The 23,896-nt window shown below is 40.8% G+C and overlaps 1 long non-coding RNA gene and 1 pseudogene across 1 annotated transcript; both read right to left on the minus strand.

Annotated features, from left to right (window-relative positions):
- Positions 1–427: 427 nt before the first annotated feature.
- Positions 428–3,815, minus strand: LOC134470858 (uncharacterized). Its single transcript, XR_010040050.1, has 3 exons — positions 2,382–3,815; positions 1,659–1,716; positions 428–748 (listed from the first exon to the last, which is right to left on the minus strand). It is a non-coding gene; the product is annotated as an uncharacterized LOC134470858 (long non-coding RNA).
- Positions 3,816–11,552: 7,737 nt separating this feature from the next.
- Positions 11,553–22,221, minus strand: LOC100716052 (granzyme B-like; annotated as a pseudogene).
- Between the last annotated feature and the right edge of the window lie 1,675 nt (positions 22,222–23,896).

Below are 23,896 nucleotides of genomic sequence, written 5' to 3' on the forward strand. Positions count from 1 at the left end.
CTCCTGAGAACCATCTCAGCCTCCTAAGCAGCAGACAGCACTGAAAGGGGAGAATCTAGTCCCACTGGGGAATAGGACTGAAACAGGAAAGTGAGTGCCCTGACTCCTGAATCTCTAGGATTATCCCTCTCCACTGCCCTGCTCTATTCTCTGCCAAATTGTTGGGCATCTCATGAAGGTTCTTGGCTTGGAGATGGCCAGAAATTCCTAAAGCACAGAGACTTACCATTGAAAGGTGAAGTACAAATTTGTGGGACAGCTTGAAATGTGACACCTCCTAATGCTGAGATTCTCTGCTGTGTGGCCTGCAAGCAACATTGGAGAGCTGATCATTAAACACAATGGGCTGTAGCAATCCATGAGTAAGAGTATGGAATGAAGGTAAGGAAAGAGAGAGGGTTGGGGAAAAATAGGAAACCATAGCCAGAATGGCCAGAAGTGCAGCTTCATGCTAATTGGGGTTCAGGGAATAAATAGGACTTCAGGGACAGTCATTCTTCAGATCCATTTATTGTCACTGTGCAGTGGCCTGGGCTCATGGCAGTCTTTCTAATGGCTCAGTAAGGATGATGAGGCACAGAGGAGGCCAATCTTGTGCCTGCTGTTAGAACTGCTCCATGGTCTTCTTTATCCAAAGCAGAAAGTGGGAGACCTTCATGAAGACTCCTGGGAGATTGCCATCATTTTTTGCATGGCAGAAAATGACTTGGATCATGTGATTACACACAAGGGGAAGCCCAGAGTCCTCCTGTGGACAGAGAATGAACGCATGGAATATACCTCCTGTTGCTGTTTTTTGAAGCCAACCAAAGTGGATGATCTCTGTCAAGGGACTCTGAGGATGCAATCAGGGCAGGGTACCTCTGGCTCCCTCCTTCAGAACAGAGGCTCTACAATCACTCTGACTTTACTTTCCTGTATTAACCTACCTGAACCTTTTTGTGCAATCCTAGAGATACTCAAGTGATGACACTGAATTCGGTGTACTGCTATTTCTCCACCCTCTACTCCTTTCTATCCAGGGAATGGATTACACACTGCATTGCTGTAGAGGACAGGCCTTCAAGCTCTGGACTCAGAGCATGAGATACAGACACTATGATCTCCCCACCAAGTTCCTGTTTCCCTGGGTTCTCTAACTATAGGCAATGGAAACCTTACCTTGAAACCAGTCTTTGTTTTCCTTGGATCTCCCACACAAATGTCAGTGAGAGTAGAGTAGGCGTGCATGAAAGATTGACATTTTTGTTTGTCTTATACTGTTAGCTCCACCTCTTGCAGTGTGCTTGCTAAGAGACCCAGTGGGTTGATTTTCTCCAGCCTGCCACCAGGCATTTGTCTCCTGAATTCTCTTGGCTCATGGCCCCCTGAGGGGCTGCACAGCTTTAGTCTGCTTGGCCTTTCTTTCCAGCTGATGGTGAATAATCAGGATAGTCTAAATTAGCCTCTAGCATAGACCCTATGCCTTCTGTACCTACATACTGAGATCACAATGAGGGCAAGGTGGAAAAGAGCAGGGACCCTCTGGGATCGACAACCCTGTAGGAGAAGAGAAAGAGCAGCAGGAAGATTTGCCTCACTTGCAGCAGCATACTGTCATTGGAGAAGGTTTTAGGAGTTTATTCTGGGTGTGGATTGGCTCTCTTCACACAGATTACCTGCTGGGTCTTCTCTTGCTTCTGGATATTGTGGGCCACCAGGATGACACTTATTGAGCTGCACAGAGAGGAGCATGGATTTAGGTTGTGAGACCACAGAGGAGCTATGCAAAGAAGGATTAAACCTGCTATGTGTGGTTGCTATGTCTTGTCACCTGTGTCATTTGTTCTGTACTCTCACTGTCTGATTTCAAACTTACCTCTTTTATTTCTCAGCCTTTCCTTTTCCAAGTCTTCTTTCCTTCTTGAAGGCGATTGAGATGGAACACTTTTTCTTTCACTGAGCTAAATATTTCAGTCCTTTTAAATTTATTTTTATTTTTGAAACAGGATCTCACTAACTATTTAACTTATCACGACTAGAGAGTAACATTTTTTGAATTTTATTCCTACATATGTGCAGTACACAAGGAGTACATCCACTGTAAGAGTTTAGTACATGTTAATAACACATTCAGTTTCTTTCTTTTCTCCTCTTCCTTCATCTCCCTTTCATTTTTCCACTTTCAGAATCGTTTATTTATCTTAGAAAGCTTGATATAGTTAATTACCATACATTCAGATACTGTGCTGAAACTTTTGATCTTCCTCCCTTTCCTGCTTTCTAATGACCTCTTATGGGTTTGTGAACCCCAGGAGTTCCTAAGACTGCAGTTACTGTGGGAGACAGAAGTCCCTGTTGGTTTTTGGCAAATGTGGGCTGGTTGTCCCTCCTCACCTTACCTTGCAGTATGCAGCTGTCAGTACAAATCTCTTTTGCACCAAGACACCACCACACCTCTTCATCTTCTCTCCATCCAGGAACTGGACAAAGGCCGTATAGGGATGGGAATGGGGCTTACCCTCCTGACCCCCGATGACCTCCTCTGAAAGAAAAGCTTAAGATGGGGTGGCTGGGAGCAGTGTGGTCACGAAAGAAGACTTGGGGAAATGAGGGGTGATGGTGAGACCTGGAGTGCTCTGTACCCTGCAGGGGGTACTTATCTTATTTCTGCAGGCTGCATGATCAAAGCCAGACTTTTTCTAAATCTCAAATGTTCTGAGAAAGTCAGGATAGTTCTGGCCTTCTCCTTCCTACCTGGAACAAATGCGTGGAAGTGGGATGACTGATGGTTGAGTTTCATAGGACACTGGGCAGCTGACTTCATTGTTGTTTTCTTACTGAAACTTACAAATCTGTTTAAACTTTTGTTATTTTCTGGATTGGTGGCACTTTCTAACAATCTACCTATAGAATTATGAACCCACGTTCAAATGATGATCTAGGCCTAAAATATTTTGTGTTCTCAAGAATTGTTTTAGGCTGTATATCTGATGTCTAATCAAAGTTCCTCAGTGCTTGATGGGCCAGTGTAGTGTGGTGGCATAGAGGGCAATAAAACTTTAGGAGGAGGGAATAGTACCCAAGGCAGGGGCCACATGGAAAGCCAGCAAGGCAGATGTAGGAAAGATCATTAGAGTGAAGCTGCAAAGACCTAAGGTGGAGCCAGGGTAATGGAAAAGTGGATGCAATCATCATACCACCTCTGAGTCTAGCTGAACCCTTAGATTCTCTTCAGAGCTGGGACTGGGTGGTAGTCACTGGATAGTGCAACTGGGTCTGTGAAACCCACCTCCCATGAGCTGTTGATCTAAGCTGCCTTGTTCTGGTTTTGAGTAACATAGTTTAATTACTTACTTTTGTTGCTTCACATTCACTGCTTTATGTGTTCTTGATTTTTGTTTTTTAAATGTTTTTCTGAGGACAACTCATTTCTGGATAATGCAGGAAATTCTGTGGAGAGGCTAACACATACTAAATCATTTGAGAACACCCTCTTTTGAAACCCTGGAATGTGTCCAGCCAGCTTTGGAATTGTAAGTCTGGGTTTGAATTGGATCTGTGGTTAGAAAACTCCTGGGTGAAAGCAAGGTGAAGGTTCCAGACCAAAGCTAACAAAAAGTCAGTAGTGGAGAAGATTTTGTGGGATGAGCTCAGACCTCTGGAATAAGGATGGCCACTCACCTTTTCCATCCTCAAAGGCAGCAGAAAGGCCAGCAGGAGTAGAAGTGGTGTCATTTTGCCAGGAAGGCTGCCCAGGTCAGAGCAGACAGAGCCCCTGCAGCACCTTGAATGAGCCACAAGCCCTGTGACCTTGCTGATATCTTACATATGTGCTCCTCTGGTTTCAGTGGGTGTCATCTTTCTAGGGAGCGTTATGAACATTATCTGAATTGGTTTAGGTGAATATGACACTGTCACCTCTAACTGCTCTGTGGCTGACTCACAAGGCACAGCAAGAAGAAAGCTCAAGAGGTAGGGGTAGTGGTGCATGCAGCTAGTAGAAGGGCAGAGAATACAGAACCTGTCTAGAGTCTGAACTGAACCAAGCATGGCTCCTTTTCACAGCTCTTTTGTCTTTTCTCATTCTGTGAAGATTGTGAACAATTACTTAGCAGGCTAGAGCCAAGGAGGAAAGGTAGATGTGTCCTTCCATCAAAGGCTGATAGTTGGCTAAAGTGGACTTAAAATCTGTGCTTAGAGAACAAGGTGGCAAATGTAGTGGTAAAGCTGACTTAGTAATATGGGATAAAACCAGACTCCTCCTAAGCACATATGAAAATGGACAGTATGTTATTCTGTTAAACAGTAACAGTTTCTTACTTGGCCACAATCATAGCCTCAGATTTTTGAAATGACTAGAATACCTTCTTTAAATATGAATAAATCTTAGCTACTTATTACTTGTTGTGGTGACAAAATACTTGAAGCCCAAGTTGGGAAAGGAAAGGTTTATTTTTTACATTTTTTGGAGGTTTCAGTCCACACTCAGTTGGCTCCAAGGCAAGCAGGCATGGCTGGGCTGCAGTTCATGGAATCTGCAAACAGCAAGCAGGAACCAGAAAAGAACACCTTCTTCCAGCCATTACATCACAACCTGGCTCCACCCCTATATGAGTGAAGCACTGACACCATCAATCAAAGCACTAGACAGTGAACCATCAGAAGTGCACAAGGAAAACTCATGAGGCCTGGGGGCCACAGACATATACCATGACAAATAGTCTGGGATTTTTCTTAAGAAGAAAAGTTTAGGAAACAAAATTCACTGTATCATAATAAATCATTGTTTACTCTGTTGCAATGAGTAAGGTATTTGCTTAGATGTTCATTATTTAGCATATTGTGATCCCAGAAAATAGTCTTCCTAATGACCACCTCTGAATGCAAGAGCTTTTGGGTAGACATTCTTGATCTAAGGCCATTCCGTCAGCAGTTGTTTTCACTTCTTGGCTTGTGAATACATACCTCCCATCTGTATCTATCATCACATGGTGAGGCTCTATGTGTCTTTATGTCCCAATTTCCCTTTTTTTCAGTGGATGCCAGTCAACAGGAGCTTAGTCTTGCTTGAGACTCTCAGAGGATCTGTGTGGAATGAATGTTGGCACTCAGGTTTTGCACTTCAGGAGCCTAGATCATTCCACTGCTGATTCTCATTGGGACTGGTTCAGTGTTGTCTGTGAATCTATTACCTTTTCCTCTTTTTAGGGTTGAGCCTGCTCTCTTGCTGGTCTCTGCTGGAGAAAATTCTTATGGCTTCAGGTAATGTGTTGAGTCACAAAAGTGAAAAGATGCTTGTGTGTCTGGAAATCTAAGGTGAATTTTAAGTCATAGGTGTCTGCAGGGATGAGTTCTAAGGGAAATAGCCTCTACTCAAAGTAATGTCTTTGATGACCCTTTTAATCCAACTCAGTCATGTTTGCATTAGGTAAACTTTTTTTAATCAACTCAGTGAAGACTTTTCTTTTTTTTGTGTGGTCAATTCCATGACCCATCACTCCTTCCTGAGTGCTTGCCTTGTTACGTATTTCAAGCTCATTAAATATTGAACATTTTGCTCACTGACACTGAAGAAAGTGAAAGGCAAATTTCTTTGAAACCTTTGTTTCTTTTTGATTCTTTACTTCATAAATTACATTCCCCAAAGTATATATGACTTATTTGTTATGTTATTGATGGTTATGATCCTCATTCATCTGATTTAGGGACTGTGCATCCACCTAAGCTGGGTGCTTTTGTTTCTAGTCTGCATTACCTACTATGCTGGAAACAGCATCCTAAGGTCACCCTTTTTGGGTTGCATGCAAGTATGTGTGGTAGTTAGAGCATAGCACCTAGGCAAGCTCATTCTGCATCTCTGAAGATAGCAAGCAGGCACAGGTAGCACCGTACAGTCCTTCATACTGGGTTGAATGAGGGGATCTGACTAAGGCCAGGTTTGAGATCATAGGGTCAGTGGTGCACAGTTATCCAGATCATAGGTTTTGGAATAATAATCTCTAGGAGTTGGACAATGGTCCTTGGCTGTAGGTTAGAGAACGCATTAAGTAATTTACCAAAATGACCTATAGTTGTGGGAAGTGGGAGCTGAGAACTTTCCTACACTCCCCGTGAAGGAAGATGCTTTGGAGATGGCTGGCTGCTTGGGAATTCTCTTTCCACAGAGTTTACTGAACAGAGTTAGAAAAACACCTTGGTTGGGAGATTCAAAACTTTTCCTTGGGTGGTTGTCAGAAGGTCCTGAGGTTCTGATGCAGACCTTTTCTCCTGGCTGAAAGACAACGGAATCAAATATTAGGAGGTCAGGGCCCATCTCTGGTTTGTGGGGCTAACTGGTTGTGTGAAAGTAATTTAAATTAGCTTTTTATATTTTGATTAATCACAACAGACTTATGACACTTTCTATGCTCATGTATGCTAGCCATAAAAGGTATGCATATAAATAAATACAATGAAAAATTTGCATATTAGTTTTGTGTATTTTTGAAATGCATATTTTTTTCTCTTGTCATTCTGTTCTTAGGTGTTATACAAAAAGTAGAGTTATTCTTATGCTTGTGCCTCATCAGTTTGTTTTCAGAAGCGGAAGCAGAGCTGTGTGCTGACTGGCAATCTGTTTTCCTTGTTTATATACTCACCACAGAGTTCTTTCGAAGCCAAGGTATGAAGGGATATTTCTTTGGGGACCATAATTACAGAGATAAATAATTTGACCAGCCTTAAATAATGCAATGATGAGGAAGAGATACATGTTGACTCATGACTGAAACCCACACGTTTTCTGCAGCAAAGCCCAGATTGGCTAAGACCTCTGAGGAGTAATGGCTCTTTGGCTACCTAAAGAGGCCAGGGCAGCACACTGTGATCTAATCAGGCTGAGCACTATACCTTGAGATTAGAGGATGTTTTCGGTTTGTGCAAACTTCCCTAATTTTGTTCACTATTGGATGTGGCCAGGCTTGTTACTAGTGTAACATGCATTAAATTTGACACCAGCCCAGGACTAGTAATCGATCCAAGAGATTGCTCCAACTTTTCATGTCCAAGTTTGTGCACCAAGGCATACGTGTCAGATCAAAACCTCCTTGCTTATGCTGTCTGTCCTCGTCATCTTCCACCTGTCCCTGCTGAGCTCTGACTTGTTCATTATAGACCCCTAAGCTGCTGTTGTTAGGTCTGCTCTGCTAATGGACTTGAAACCTGTGGCACATGGCAGTATTTGTGGCACGTACACTTCAAGTAAATATTATTTTCAGAGCAAGACTAGTTTGGTGTTTGTGGCTTTCAAGCCCAGATATAAACCAACAATCTCACACAAGGAAAGTGGCATATAAAATGAGAGAACCCACAGACATTACATAACAGGCTGTTTTTCTGTGCATCTACTGCCTAACACACAGTATTCACCTGAAGATAATTCATTTTTTAGTGGATGAGAGAATGCTGCTTTCTAGTCCTGTTGTAGATGTGGTCACTCTCACTTAAGTGGTCATTACAGGCTGGATAATCAATCATGGAGTTCCAACTCAGAGACCTTGCTGTTAGCAATGACTAAAAAGGACAGGCTGAAATGAATCAGGATGCTGAGTGTCCTCTCAGAGGGTGGGCTCTGAGCTTAGGAGCAACACCTGTGTTTCTGAGAACAGACAGTGCCTTGCCTAGTGGAATGCTCTGGCCTAGCTTTCTTTGGATATGTCCTGCCAGTTTTGTCCTCTATAGATAGGGTAGAAAATAACCAGTAGCCAAAGTGACCTAAGAAAAATAATACTGAAATAAGTCTGTTAGGAATCTCATGAAACCTTTGAGGTTGTGGACAGTGAAAGATGGAAGAACAATATCCCAGGCAAGACCAAGACTGAATCTTCTGCCTGAGGCCAACGGTCCCTGGCTTCAAGAGGATGTGCTGCTAGGAGAGGAGAGCATTCTCCATGCTTTGGACCTGAATAGAACAGGCTGTCATTGGCACTTAAACTCTGTCTACGAATCCTATGCTAGTGTTTCTCCAAAGGACTAGAGTTCAGGGTGCTAAGTAGTTGCTTGAATTTCCATTTTTATTGCTGCATTATTAATAATAGTCTAGTGCCAACTTGCGTCTATCAATGTTTGAATAAAGAAAATGTGATATGTATTTTAGTACTATATATATATATATATATATATATATATATATATATATAATTTTTTTTTTAGCTAAACCAAATAAAAAAAGAGATCTTGTCATTTGCAGCAGCCTGGATGAACCAGGGTCTATTGTGTCAAGCGAAATTAGCCAGGCACAGAAGAACAAATATAAATTGTTACTTATGTGGGAAATTAAAAACCACTGTAGTTGTAGATATAGAGTATAACAGTAGTTATCACAGGCTAGGGATTTAGGAGCATTTGGAGATGTTGGTCAGAGGGTGCAAAGTTTTAGCTAGACAAGAGAAATAAGATATTTGATATCTATTGTACATGACACTGATCATACTTAGTAGTGTGTATACATCACACTAATCATATAGTACTGTATATTTCAGAATTGCTAAGAGCAAATTTCAGATGCTCTGAGCATAAAAAATCATAATTATTAAACTATTGGCTATGTTGATCAGCCTTAGTTAATCATTCCAAATTGTATATAAATACCATAACATCTCTTAGAACACTATAAATAGCTTCAAGAAAAGAAGTTTTTTTGAAATAATTTTTAAGTATCATTTGATTGAGTAAATCCTGGCATGGGAAAAATAGTACTTGATGAAAGCAATGGGAATTAATATATATTCATTTCTTACTGTGCATTAGAGGATATACCAGCTATTATAGATATGTTATATAAAACTCCAGCGTGGGAGATACCTGTTACTAACTACATGTGCTGATAAAAGGGGATAAGAAACCTTAGATAGCATGTCAAGCGTAATGGAGGTAACAGTTCACATCTATGTCAAAATGCAAACTTCCATTACCTTTCCTTGTAGATGATAAAAGTCATAAATTGGTAGATGTCAACTCAGCTATCCTAGCAAGGTAACCTAGTGCAGTCAAGATACCCTGTGATGGCCTTTCATTGACTTTCATTCACTGTCACTGAGGGTCAATTCAGCAAATTCTATCTTCCCTTAGACATCAGGATCAATCATCTACCTATCATCGTGGCCCACTTAAGCAGATAACAGCTGCTTTGTTATTCCGGAAGTAAGATCAATAGACCAGCAAAGTTCAAGATTGTGAAGATGGAGCCAAAATATGGACTCAGAGTTAGATGACCAGGGCTGCTGGTGGTAAGGGAACCTGCTCAGTCCAAATCTCTCCTAACTTATGCATTACTTTTGGTCGTCACATTCTTTTCCTGGGAATCTGTTTATTTTTATTCTTTTAGAGAAGTATTGGGACCAACCTACAGTAATGCTTTTCAAAGCAGTTTTAAACTATAAACCCATTTCCCCAAAGTAAATAAAACCCAGGAGCACTCATGTATATGCCTGGGAAACTTTCTAAAATATTATTTTTTGGTTTTTTGCTTTGTGGATTTTCATTTTTTTTTTCCTGAGTAAAGAGCAAGATCTTCAGTAGGTGTTAGGTGTAGTAATTTTGGTTTTCAGGCTCAAATCAGAAGCTTATTTTCCCTTGTAAAGCTACACAAGACAATTATGAGACTCTGATGTAGCATACTTTGTAAACAAGATGGGAGAAGGCATGCCTTTGAGAATTACATGATCTCAGAGTGAGATTTAACTCTTTTGCACAAAAGAATGTAGTATTGTGTGTATTTGGGACATAGAGGCATTAAGTTTGATCCAAATTCTGCCAGGCAGTGTGGAGCATTAGTGACCTGACCCTGCAGCCCAAGGTGGAGGGAATGTTCAGCAAGGTAAACCCAGCACTCACAGGACAAGATGCCATATACTTTGTGTTCTCTAAGCTAGGCACTTGTCAACAAAGAGAAGCTTGGATAATATTAGATATAATGGATGTATCTCTTACCATGATGACCTAAATATTGCAGATATTTCCCCATTTTCTTCTGTGGTGGCCTCCCTGATTGAAGCTTGATTCTTCAGAGGAGGGCCCTGTAGTGCTGACAGGGATTATGGTTCCCAGCAGGTTGACTGGATATGTGTGATTCCTCTAATTGGATTTTGTATCATAGCATTTATATCTGTTTGTTTTCAAACAAATGAAAATAAGCCTGCCTCATTATCTTATCACCTATGGGCCCTTTCTCCCCATGTGAAAGATCCTCTTTTGAATCACTTAGCAACTTCATATCTGAAAAGTGTGTGACTAAGTCATTTCTATATCTCATACAGTTTTGATGTATCATGTGATAATGTTGATAGGAACTCTAAGCAGAAATATAAATAGGATATTTTATTTCACAGATTTGCTACACAGGCCTCATGGGGCAATCTGGAGGAATGGAGAGGGAGTTAATTTAGAAATTCTGTGACCATGACAGTTTCACTGGGATCTATAATTACGTTTGTCATTGACCCTAAGGCCTGGCACTATTTTTTAATTTGTACCTAGGATTGAACTCAGTACCTTGTGATTGTCTGGCAGGTGTCTTTGCAGATGATGGCCTCTGGCCTAGCACTTTGTACGCACTTATAAAGAAAACTTTGCAGTCTTGTCACAGTCAGGAGGAGATTATATTTGTAATTCCAGGAAATGTTATAGGAATTTTAATAAATAAATTTCAATCTACCAAGTCCAGTGAAACTCGTGCCATGAATAAAGAGTTAAACCAGTATCTGTAGTTGTGGGGAACCAAGGGGGTCCTAAGTCCAGTCAGAACAATAGCTAAGTTGAATGAAGGCCACTACCCAGTGCTGAACCCAGGTTTCATTAACTTTTGATAAGCCACAGACTTTGGTCTTGCATGGGAGATTTCAGGAGGTTACAATATCAAATCAGTTTGGCCTCGTAAGGTGAGTAGTTCGTAGACAGTGACAACTCTTGGAGGGAGAAAAATGGGCAGCCAGGTGGCTATAAGCCAAGGTTAGCCTTTGTCTTAGGGGAGAATAGAGAAGGGAACAAATTTCAGGTGAAGGTGAAGAGTCAGTCAGGTTACCCTGCACTCCATGTGTATCCCTAAAGAGAGAAACATCCTGCTCAGGAATACCCTTCCCATACCTAGTCTGATGGGGCCCAGTGGTGACCTCAGTGGTGCCTGACTGATCGCCAGGACACATGAAATCATCCCCTTCCCTTCTACATGTGACACAAAAGAAGTCCCACATTCCCCTGGAGTCCTAGGAAGAAAGATGTCCACTTTTTCTTCAGTTGGTGCTTAACTGTAGCCCTTGAAAAAGAGAGGCTTTGAAGAGTTTAAAGTGTATAAGGAGGAGCTGGGTAGCAGTTTTGAGAGGGGATTTGGAGAGGTATTGAGTGGAGGAGCAGAGGAGGCAGAAATCATCAGAACTGTGTCACTGGCCTGCTTAGAATGGAGTTGGTCCCCATGAACCAAAGTAAGTGAGCAAACAAGACACTGGCTGTCCTACTGAGATAAAACATTTATTTAGTTGCTGGCATCTGCTCTAGAGTGATTCTAGACTCACCTCCAGATAAGATGGTTGCTAATAGAGGGGATTCAGTTTGCTGTGTGCTGTCATCTCTGTTTCATGGTTTTCTTTATCCAGCGTAGAAACCATGAGACTTTGGTGAGGACACGTGGTGTTGCTCCATTATCTAATCCATAGGACACAATGCCCTCTACCACATTACTACACACCAGGGGGCCTCCAGAGTCACCCAGTAAATAGAGAGTGAGTCTGGGAACCAGTGCACTGCGTAAGTTCTCACTTCCATTATTCCAAACCCTCTCATGCAGTACTGATTGTAAGGTTTGCCTGTGACAAATTAGAGGGACCTACAGGCTCTTAGTCACTGAGCTCTGAGTATGGACATTTTCACTCTTGGAGTCAGCCTTTGTCTTCATCCCCAGGTCTAAACCTCACCACTGTAGAGTAGTGAGGACCATTGATTTCAAGCCATGGAGGCTGATGAACAGGTTCTACACTGAGCACAGATGATGAGCTCATTGACCAAGAGGGCTGCCGTCTCAGAGGAGGTTACAATTCCTGCACACCAAGGAAACAGTTTTGTGGTTCCTGTGCCCTCAGCTCAGGCAATGTGTTACAAACTGAAGCTTCCAGTGGTGTTTCCTTCACCAGAGGCCCCTTGGTAAAGTGGTAGCAGTTTTAGTACCTCCCAACTCAGGCAGCTCCCTTTTTCTCTTTCCTGGGAGAAACATAACAGCCTACTAGGTGCAGGAATCCATGATGCTTGGGTCTCCTGGTACTAGATCTGTCCCAAACACTCTTTCCCACAAAGCCAGGTGTGACAGATGCCTAGTCTTGTGATAAATGAAGTATTTTTTAATCTTTGGGTCTCCCACACAAATCTCAGTAGCAGGATCATAATACTATGGAAAGCGGTCCACACACTTCTCTTCCTCCTGCACTACCGTCTCCACTTCATGCAGTGTGCTGGAAGATCTTCCCTCTGGAGCCAATTTTCCCCATCCAGCCACCTGGCACGGGGTACCTGGCTTCACCTGAGTCTTGCCCTTGGGCAGCCTGAGGAGCTGCACAGCTTTAGTCAGCTTGGCCTTTTTCTCCTGCTGGTGGAAAATAAGTAAGGAAGTCCAGTTCAGTGTATGCTCCTGTGTATGCACAGTGTGATGGACATGATGGTAAAGAGGGCAGGGGCAGGGTGACAGTGGAAGTGGCAACTGTTTATGTGCCTTACCTTTAGCAGCATGATGTCATGGATGTCAATTTTCAGATTATAGTCTTGGTGGGGAAACGCTTTTTGTACACAGATAACCTGCTGGGTGTCCTCTTGTTCCTCGATGTTGTGGGCTCCCAAAGTGACCTCTATTGGCCATACACAGAGGGATGTGGATTGGTGGATGGGGAGCTACAAAAGACACAACCCAGGATCTGTAAAAGCAGGCCACAGCTGATACAGGGTACAGCTGTAGATGACAGAGAGCAACCTGTCTGAATGACTGCCTCCTTCTTAGTACCAAGGGAGGGCACCTTGGGCACCAGAGGTTCTCAGCAGTCAGTGCCTCCAGGAAAGGGCATGAAACTGCTTTACTTTGCATGGTTATGCCAAAGCACGGTCCTGGGTCTACATGTAATCAGGTTCGATTGCCCTGGTTTTCCTTATAACAGGAATTCTTTGGCACCACCTTGCTTCTCTCTCCTTGGTATCCCAAGAGGATGACCCTTTCTCACCCTCACCAATCCTGCTCATGTTTATGTCCATGAGCTCAGCGAGCTCCCCAGAAAAAGGGCTCTGAGAAGTGTTTCCTGTAGACTGTGGACTGTTTCTCCTTTCTCACCTCTCTAAACAGTGAGCAGTTGTCAGGACAAAGTCCTCTTGAATCAGGAAGCCACCACATCTGTTTCTAGACTTGATCTTGAGGTAATCCATGTAGGAGCGGGAGTGGCATTTGGCTTCATGTCCTCTGATGATCTCTCCTGAAAACAAGAAGAAGACTGCGTGCAACCACTGTGTCCCTGAAGAAGCATCTACTTACAGTCTCTTAAAGGTTGGGTATTTGGGAGCCTGCAGTTGCCTAAAGTGCACAGGAACCTAGAGGAAGATGCCTGAATTTGTTTTCCAAAGTGCAGGAAATTGAATCTTGTTCTACACATCAATTTACTCTGTTTGTATCGGGAAAATAAAACTGAGCTTTTTCATCATTCCTCTGCTAACTTTTTACTTCCCTTGAGTAAATAAAACCCTTCTGATTCCTGTGGCATCTAGGATGGTGATGCTTCCTCCTGGCCAGGCTCTAGTTGTACTGTAGATGTGGTCTTATCCTCTTTCCTGGGGCCTGATGTATAAAGGGTATCTCAGAATTTTTCCATGCATCATGAAGGAATAGCTGCAGTTAGTGTCTGGTTAGTAGAGCAGTGCAGCTGGAATTCTGGAAAGCAGAGAAGTGTGAGTCTGCCTATGGAAAACAGAGGAGTCAAGTCTGGAGGAGGAATGCAGAACTGGAGAAAGTTAGTAGGAGTGAGGAGAGGCAAAAACAGTGTTCCAAGGACAAAGATTCCAACCATTCAGGGGTCACTGAGCTCTGGGCATCTCTGCTAGGCTTTGATGAATGCAAAGACTTTCCCTTCTGCTGACCGGGATGACAGACCTATTCTGCCCTGTTTAGGAGTATTTGATATTTTCTCCTTTTTACTTATCACCTGCATGAACTTTGAAGAAAGACTCTTTCTAGATGTGCAAGCTGAGGCTTACTGAGGGTACAGTACCCACTGGCTCTTCTTGAGAACAAACTCTGGAAGCTTATGCAGTGTCCTACCACATTCTCTCTGGTGGGATTGGAGTTCAGGTTCAGAGAAATGCTGGCAGACAGAAGGCTCTGGGGTTGTTGCATAAGGACAGGAGATTCATGTGCTCTGTGCAATAAGATTGGGCCTCCAGAGGGTGGAGATGGTCACTCAGCTGCTTCTGCTCTGAGCAGGGAAAGAAGGCCAAAGGAGCAGGAGCAGCTGCATCTTCCCAAGAAGCAAGAAGAGTCTCCAAGTCAGAGCTTCTGAAGATTTGTCCATGTTGTCTTTTAGCCCCCAGCAGAGGAAAGGGCAGGAGCTGGCTCAGTGACCTCATGTTTGCCACTGGTTTTGTGGTGCTTTACCCTGAGAGGCTTTCCAAAACAACACGCTACTGCCACTGTCTCCTCTCATCATCACATCTTTTAAGTGTGTGAGAATAGTACAATGACCACAGCAGATGAGTCTGAGCAAATAATGTGTTCCTGTCCTCACCAGAAACCCAGGTGTGCAAGGTGGGTCTGTAGGATGTGGCACTGGCCAGTACATTCTCAGAAACCTGTGTTCCCAGTGACAGAATTATCAATGCCAGGTTTCATCAGGGTAGTTTTAGAAGCATTTGAGTATTAGGACCATCTCTTGTGCTAGGAGCAAGCATGCTGGAGAGTGAGCTGACCATCTGGTGAAAGAGATAGAAACCCAGTAACCCAATTTCAGGACAGCCAGAGTGTTGCAATGTCCTTAAGAATAACAAAGCCTGGCCAGCATCCACTCAATCTACCTGGTGACTCGGATATCATCATAGCTCCTTCCAAGGGAATCCTAATCATCTCTTATTGAATTATAAACATTGAGTGTGATGGAGTAGGCCTCTATTCTCAGTATTTGTAACAAAATGTCTGCACTTGGCATTTTTGGTCTAAATTAGTAAATTGCTGTGGGTCCTTGCAATTCAATCTATGTCTTGACACAGGTTATTGCCTTTGATTTGGTTGTGGTGTTGTGGGGATCCCAGTAGAACCACCTGAACTAAATATGGAGGTGTCTTGGGGTGTATATCAGGATAGTGATCCCTTGTTTTTAGGGCTCTTTTTCTTTTCTCTTCTTCCCATTCTATAGGAATTGAGAGTTGCCTTGCTCCATGAAATCCTTCTGCCATAGTGTTCCTGTTTTGAAGCCTGCCTCCCTGAATCCACTGCAACTCTGTTGCTCAAGGGCCAACTGTAGGTCTGAACAATTTGATTTGGTGATTTAAGCTTCCTCTTCCTGTTTTACATGTTTTCCTATGAGGAGTATCTCTCTTGAGAAGAAAAAATTCCAGTGTATCTTCCTTTTCAATAGAGAACCATCAACATTTATCAAAGCTGAGCTTGTTTTTAACTGAACTTTCCCAGTAGTAAATAATTAGAAGGCAAAATTTTCTTCTCACAGTAATTATATAGCATATTCATTAAGAAAATTCAGAGAGCAGGAAGGAAAAATAGCATGCATTTGTCTATCTCCCCCATACATTTGAAAATTTTATTATACATATTTGTGTTACATAATGATTATACTTATTGTGGGAATATTGTATGTAATGCATATTTTTTTCTTCTTGTGCTCTTCTTGTCTCTCCTCTTTTCCCTCCTTACAACTCTTAGTCTTCTTCTTATCTGAAAAAAATCTATCACTGTTTATTTGTATGTATCTTTTATTTGGCTCTTTAATTTATTTATACTTTAGGTTTCTTATAAAAGAGAAACCATGTGATATTTAATGTTGTGTTGATAGTTTATTTTACTTAGCATTGTGGTCCTAAGTGAAATCATTTTATACCAATGACTCAGTTTTTTTCTTCATATAGAAGAGTAGTACTCTATTGTCTACCAAGCCACATTTTTAAAAACGCATCTATTGCTGGACAGACAAACAGTGTGCTTCTAATTTATAGCTGTTGTGAACTGTGCTACTGTGAACATGGATATGAATATATCACTGTAATAACGTTTCTTGCTCTTTTAGGAAGATAGGGAAACTTCTGTCTTTAGAAGGGAGATGACTGGGCTGACATGAAGTTTACTTAATTTTTCTGAGGAATCACGGTACTGATTTTCATGGTCTTATTACTGCCCATTAAACTTATGCAATGAGAATTTCAACTCAAGGCAATGCTGTATATGTACTGCAATTTATTCCTATTTTACTCATTCTTAATTAATCTTACAATTTAAACATTAAAACATTTAAACCACATTTAAAATATAGAATTAGTCAGTATTACCTTAATATTGGTTTCATAGTGTTATTAAAAATTTAATATGCAATAAATTTCTAAAGTAAATTTAAAAAGCAACATAATCAAAGTGTAGATAATTAAACTGTGCCAGATCTTTTGCTCAGTGGCATAAACAATTAAAATTACCTGATTATTTTCACTCATTCATACTTAGTTTTAATGTTTTGAAGTATGATCTTATATATTTTTTATGTATTATTTGCATTTATAAATTTAACAAGGTATGATGTTAAACACATTTATGACTCATTTTTAACACTGAGGGGAAGTTAACATATTACATGTGTAACTATTTTCATGCATATAATTCAGTAGAATTTATAGCATGCAAAACGTGCATTTGGAATTGCAAAATATTTCTAGCACCTCAGAACGTTATATAAATATTAAATGATTGCTCCCCATTTAGCTTTTCCTCATCGTCCTCCTCACTGCACCACTAATGGTTTTTCTCTATGCACTTGTCTATTTTGAATATTGTGTGGTTGGATCATGTTTCTAAAATCATTCTTTAAATCTTTGGCAAGTTTAAACTATTTATATTTAAAATGATTACTTATAATGAAGGGCTTATTTCTGGCATTGTGCTACTTGTTTTTCATGTCATGTGTTTTCCACTAATCAGTTCTCTCCATATTGCTTTAGCATTTCTTACAGACTGGCACATTTAAAAAATCAGGATATTGTCTTTTTTTGGTTTGTTTCTGGTGGTACTAGAGGTTGAACCCAGGGTCTTTGGAGTGAGCTAAATCCTACCTTTCTCTTTAGTTTTTAATTTGGAATAAGATTTCATTAAATTGCTTTGACTAGACCTTAGATTTCTCCTGCAGCAGCCTTCCAGAGTCTTGGGACTGCAGGCATCTACCACCACCCCTCACTTACTGCTGAGTGATGAAGACTAGATTCTCTAGATGTAGAATCCTTGGTTAATGGCTTTCTTTCTTTCTTTCTTTCTTTCTTTCTTTCTTTCTTTCTTTCTTTCTTTTTTTTTTTTCTCTTGATACCGAGTGTTGAATTTACACCCTGCACTTGCCAGTCAGGTCCTGTTCCACTAACTGTATATCCTGCCCAACAGGACTTTCTTTCTGCACTGTAAGGAAATGGTCCCAGTGTCTTTGGCCCTTAAGTTTTCTGATGTTAGATCAACTGTTAATCTCATTGAGAATCATTTTCTGGGATGAGTCACTTTTATTTTGATGTTTTGAAAGATTTCTCTTTGTGTTGTAACAGTTTCCTTGTAGTAAGTGCCCTTTTGAGTTTTGTGTTTAACCTGCTAAGAAATTTTGATCTTGTTGGGTTTGTGTATTCTTATACTTCATCATATTTGGGAAGTGTGAGGCCATCGTTTATTGGAACTGTTTTTGATTTTGAAATTATCTTTCTTTCTTCAGTATCTTGAACTTCCATTCTCTCTCTGTTTACATATATATGATATATAAAAATCATACGATATATACATATATATATATATATATATATATATATGATATATATGATATTGTATGTGACCTATAGGACCCTTAGGCATTGTTCATATTTCTTTATTTCTTTTGTTTCCCAGACTGAGTTATTTCATATTTATGAAAATTTCTTTTCTTCTCTTTGTTGGGATCTGTAGTTGGACTTTGTTAGTGAAATTTTCAGTTCAATGATAATGATTTTAAGCTCCAGAAATAAAAAACTTTTGGATTTTTCAGTATTTTTCCTTTTTTGTACATCATGTCTGGTTTCATTTAGTTATTTGTCAGTTCACTTCAGTGTTTTGAGCATGTTACATTTGGCAGATTTAAAACCTTTGTTGAGTCTATCCAATGCCTAAGATATTCAAAAATGTTTAACATAAATTTCATTTTTTGTAAGTGGGTGATACTTTATTGCTCCTTTTTATTCTCTGTAATTCTTTGCTCAAGACTACTCATTGGGTGTATTGTAAAGGTGAAAGTTCCTCACCCTGTAAATTTTATTTTCCTTTCCATAACATTCTGTTTACACATGGCCCAAAGTTTATACTTTGTCTTTCTAGAGCGATGGATTCTTTCTCTTCTAATTTTTCCCATGGTTCTCATGCTGTGAACATTTTTACCACATCTATGGAGGATGTGGCAGATGTGTATTTTGTGGTAGGTAACAGATGTGTTGAATCCTTTACTGAAACATTAAGTGTATGATTGTAAAATTGATGTTAAATAAATCTTTGAATCTCTAACTTCTGCTTGCTAATTATTGTGGTGTATCTTCTATTATCTTGCATTTGTGTGACAGACCAGGAATAGAAACCCCTAATATATTGGGCTTCTGTTCCCAACTAAAAAATTAAGAACAACCTAATGCATACATGTAAAAAGTGTAGGCAGCTTAGACCATTCCAGCCTGCCCTTCAAAGTGTGCTCTATTTGAAATGAGGTATCACACAAAACTGAGAACATTGTTGTCATTGTACGTGTCTAAATATTCCCAAAAGCGTCATGCAGTCTTAAATGTGGCTTTTTCAGAGGAGGCTGGATCTAGAATATGTGACACTGACATTGATTCAAAGTGCAATGCTTAGAGGAAAGGCTTTGGGATTAAGGGTGTGAGTGAGTCCTGTTCTGTGTAACCTGGATAAAATACAAGGGATAGAAAGTGCCACCATTGTCCCTTGTCAAGTTTTGTTGTTTTCGCCCTGCCATGAACCGTTTTCCCTCACCAATGCCTCTCTGCCATACATGCTGTCTGGAAATCGGTCAGTTATGGACTGAAAGCTGTGCAAATTGTGAGTTAAATAAACCTGTTTCCCTTGAAGTTTTTGTGTTGGGCATTTTGTCTTATTCATGAAAGAAAATTAGTCCTGAGAGTTGTATTGGTGGCACAGTGCTAGTGTGATTACTGAGCAACCATTGCTTCCTTATTGTCATTAATTCTGTATGCTGAATCATTTGCCCAAACTTCCAAGATGAGACTTTACAGTGTAGGCTGGCACACTCAAATGTCTTTCTGGACTACACTAAATTCTGCAAAACATTGGTTCTCTCCTTCAGGCTCCCAGGTGTCTGTTCTCCAGGTCTCTTTGGCCTTACACATTAAGATCCTGAATTTGCAGTTATGAGTTCTTAACTTATGCACAGATCATAAGTGGTACTTAAGAACTCCTAGGACATAATAGGAACTGGAATTAGTGGGACTGGTATCAGTTCAAATTGTTGCTTTAGGTTCTTTCTCTCCAGAAATCTCACTGTTGTTCTAGTCATCACAGAATCAGTAAGACCAGGGCTGTATTTTTCCCTATATTTTATAATGGGTGAAATGAACAGGAATTAGTTAGTTGTGAGAGGTTTCCCAGCCTGGGTGCTGTGAAATGTTTCTGAAGGAAGGATCTTTATGGTGCAGTGAACTGCTAGCTCAGTCATAAAAATCTGAAGAAGTAGGGTAAGGCACATCATAGCTATCCTGAAATAATTTGTGACTATTACTTACTATCAGAATGTATGAAACAAACACAATAAAAGGGAAGATAAAGGGCATCATTATTAATCCATACCTTACCATGTTTTCAGAGACATTTATTTAGCTTATCACACTGCAGTTTATATATCCTGCACTGGAATTACATTTACACATTCTAAGATGAAACAGTCAGAGATATTAAGTGATGTACCAATAGTCACATGGTTTATGAAAGTTTGGTACACACAAACACACAAAAGTTGCATGCTTACTATACTGAAAACTATCTATTACTCTTACAAGTCGTCAAAACAACACTGAACAGATTTCACGTCATCAAAAGGAAGTGATCTCATATTTAGAGATGTCTTTTGAATGGTCACTCAGGTAAGTCTAGATATTTTTTTTCAGACAGTTCTTGCAATAGAGGCAGGAGGATATCTTAGCACGCTAGCAGGTTACAGAGGGTTTTGGGGGAAAGATCACTAGAAAGATTTCAATGCGGCTCTGAGTTTATCTGTCATTTGGAAGAGTCTGAGATTTAGAATTCTGGCCTTCGTTTCAGTTACATGGCTCAGTTGCCTATTTCTGGATTTCATCATCTCATTTGACAGAGACACTATAGGCTGTATAAAAGGCCTTTAAAATGTTTTTAACTATAATATCAGTTAGAATGGGAAATGTGAGTGTCAACCTGGCTTTTTGAATCTCCATATATCTCTAACTTTCTATATGCTATACTTCTCTCTGTGTTTATGTACGTTTTCATATACATTGCCACACCTGTATGCATATTAAATATATGGTTTTGTGTATGATTACATATGCAGAACATACATCTAGATTTATATTTGTGTGTTTTCATGTACATCATTTTATGATTTTGTTTCTTTGTATGTCTTCATTTTTACCTTATCAAGCATAGCCTGGAACACCTGTGTCACAGGAGACATTTTTTGACTCAGTTAGAATTTTTGAAATCAGGTGCTTCACCCTTATTATGAAGGTGACCCGAGTCTTTAAGATATTCTGCTACCATATTCTCCATGAACAAAAAGAATGCAGGTGGCACATACATAGAAGAGGATATTATGGCAATGTGAAAATGAATTTTATACTGGTTGTTTGTGAGTATATTGGATGAGGGGTCCTTGTGCACAAGCATAACTAGACAACACTCCAGTTGGAGTGGCATCAGGATGACAGGGAATGTTGGCTCACTATACTTGAGCCAACACCAGCCAAAAAGGTGGACACAGTGTCAAAATTGTTCTCATAGCACAAGTGTGGTCTGTACATTAAACGCTGTCTGAATTTGAGGGGTCACTGTGGGCTTGCAAAGGAAACATGTAGCATCAACCATTATGGTTTGTGGGTTCAGGCTGTTACTCAATTTTCTGGTGCTACGTGAGCTTCTTTGAATCTAATGTTCTTTTAAAAATGTAATGGTACATGGTGTGACTTCCGTGTTTGAGTTTACACTACACTTTGAGGTAAACCATAAAATGTGACTGCTGTTTTCTTGGTTTTTCTCCCTGCATGCCTGCATCTCACAGTGCGTACACATTTGGAAACCTTCAGACCAGAAGATCTACCCAGTCTTTCTAATTCCCTATTTGCTGTACTAACTTAAAATGTGACAATGCTCATGAACATTTTTAGTGTAAGAAACATAAATGCTGTTATCCTAAAAATTTTTCATTTATGTGGATTTCTCAGACAGAATCATGCTAAGCAAATTAACCTGGGTGAAGAAACAAGGCATTGGTACAAGGTTATATGGCTGAAGTTTGTGAAGGTTTGGAGGTCTCCCATCAAGCTTGCTTTTGAACCTCCAGCACCTGGCACCTGCTTTATATCTGTTTGCTGATGAATAACAAATGGGTGATTTCAGTCCTTCTGAAGAAAAATTTTGCAGGTATTCTAAAGGTAGGTACAACCTGGAGAGGCACCTATGATCTTAGAGCAGAGGCTATGTTGGGATTGGTGAAGCAGGGCTGAAGCTATTGAATTAGTTCCTTTCTCAGTGCATCCTGAGCTCATGAGGGTTGTTGGACCAGGGTATGAGAGTGTTGTTTGCATAGCCTCAAAATGGAACTGAGAGCTCTGGGAGAGTTCTTGCCTGATTTTCCTCTACGACTATCCTGGGACCAGCAAATACTGACTTCTTAGAATCACTCTCAGAGAAGTTAAGACACAGGAAAAAGACCTACCTGCATAAAAGTCCCCATTAGTCCACTGGAAAAGTCGCATCACACAAAGACATGCTCAGGGAGTACAGTGTGAAGAAATGAATAGAGACACAGGGTCAGGTCAAGTTCAGTTCAAGGTGAAGTGCTAGGCTGACAGATCTTGTAAAGCAGGTGTGTTCAACCCATTGCCCAAAGGCTGTAAATGTCTCTCAAAGGCAACCTCACAAGATCTCACACTTTTCGCAATTTTCTGTGATTTTTAGCACTATTTTTTATGATTGGACTGTACAGTGCCCTTGCTCAGACTGGGTGACAGTGAAACTCTGTATGCATGGGGACAGAGCAGTGTTAACTCTACCCTCCATGCTCACCACACGCAGTGCATCATGAACTGCTGTTTACAAGGATGAAGAACAGAAAGCATAAAACTATATCAATAATTTTCTGAGAAGCATCTTGAAAACTCATAAAGAATCCTGGGGGATTCCCATCCTTTTTTCCATAGGAGAAAATGCCTTGGATCATGTGGTTACACATGACGGGAACCCCAGAGTCCTCCTGTGGACAGAAAGGAAAGCATGGAATACACCTCCTCCTGTTGCTGCTCCTTGAACCTCACCACAGTGGATGAACTGTGTCAGGGGGCTGGGAGCATGAAATCAGGGCAGGGCACATCTGGCTGTCTCCTTCAGACCAGAGGCTCTAAGCTCACCCTGACTTTACTTTCCAGTATTAACCTACCTGAACCATTACAAACTGAAGCTTCCAATGGTGTTTCCTTCACCAGAGGCCCCTTGGTAAAGTGGTAGCAGTTTTAGTACCTCCCAGCTCAGGCAGCTCCCTTTTTCTCTTAAAAAATAAAATAAAATAAATAAAATCATGCAGGTCACAAGTGTCTCACATCTGAAGTGCAGCAGCTTGGAGGTTTGTGGGTTGAAATTTAGCCTTGTTGGGCTGCCTCTCATCCCCTCCATACCTCTGAATCTAGTCTCCAGAGGCCACACATGGGCTACTTCTGGCTATGAGCACCTATATGCCTTCTTCAGTATCACACAATTATGGAACCACAAATATCTCACATGTGATACTGTAATGCACAACCAAGACAGAATACAAAGAATTTAATGTTTTTCAAAGTAAGATTTTTAGTGGATTCTCATATAAGTCTATTTGGGTAAATTGACTTGTGATGGTGGAAGGAGAGAAGTTAGAGATATTTAGAGGAAATTTCTCACTCCTAAGAGTTTTCCAAAGGTAAGACCAGAGTCTATTATATACCTGCTACAAAAAGATAAATAGAAAAGTGTTTGCTGATAAATGGATAAGTGATTCTTCCTGCCCAGCTTCACTGGGCTGACTCAAAGAATGGAATAATCCATGCCTGCCAGGAGGGGGATGCTGGACTCCAAAACCAGGCCACACTGAAAGACCTGAGATTGCCTTAACTTCACAAGAGGTGATGCCTGAGTCTTGGAGAATGCTGGACTGGAACAGGGTGCAGCCAGGCCTGTCCAGGTGAAGTGAAGAGTTGCAAGTTTTCTGGAACTGACTGATAGCAGTGAATCCACATAGAGTTGGAAACTCTTCAGGGAGCTGGAAAGGAAAGGAGCTGGTGGCCAGAGGCACTCAGGTAGAGGGAGGGACTGGTGTGGAAAAGCCAAGCAGTGAGGTCAGAGGTGGACTGAACTTTCTCCTGGCTCAGGGCAGGGCACGAAGTGAGACCTGGTCCTCGTGAG

This window comes from Cavia porcellus, unplaced genomic scaffold (assembly GCF_034190915.1).
Source record: "Cavia porcellus strain 051 isolate PalLab524CR breed Dunkin Hartley unplaced genomic scaffold, mCavPor4.1 scaffold_1, whole genome shotgun sequence".
Lineage (NCBI taxonomy): Eukaryota > Metazoa > Chordata > Mammalia > Rodentia > Caviidae > Cavia > Cavia porcellus.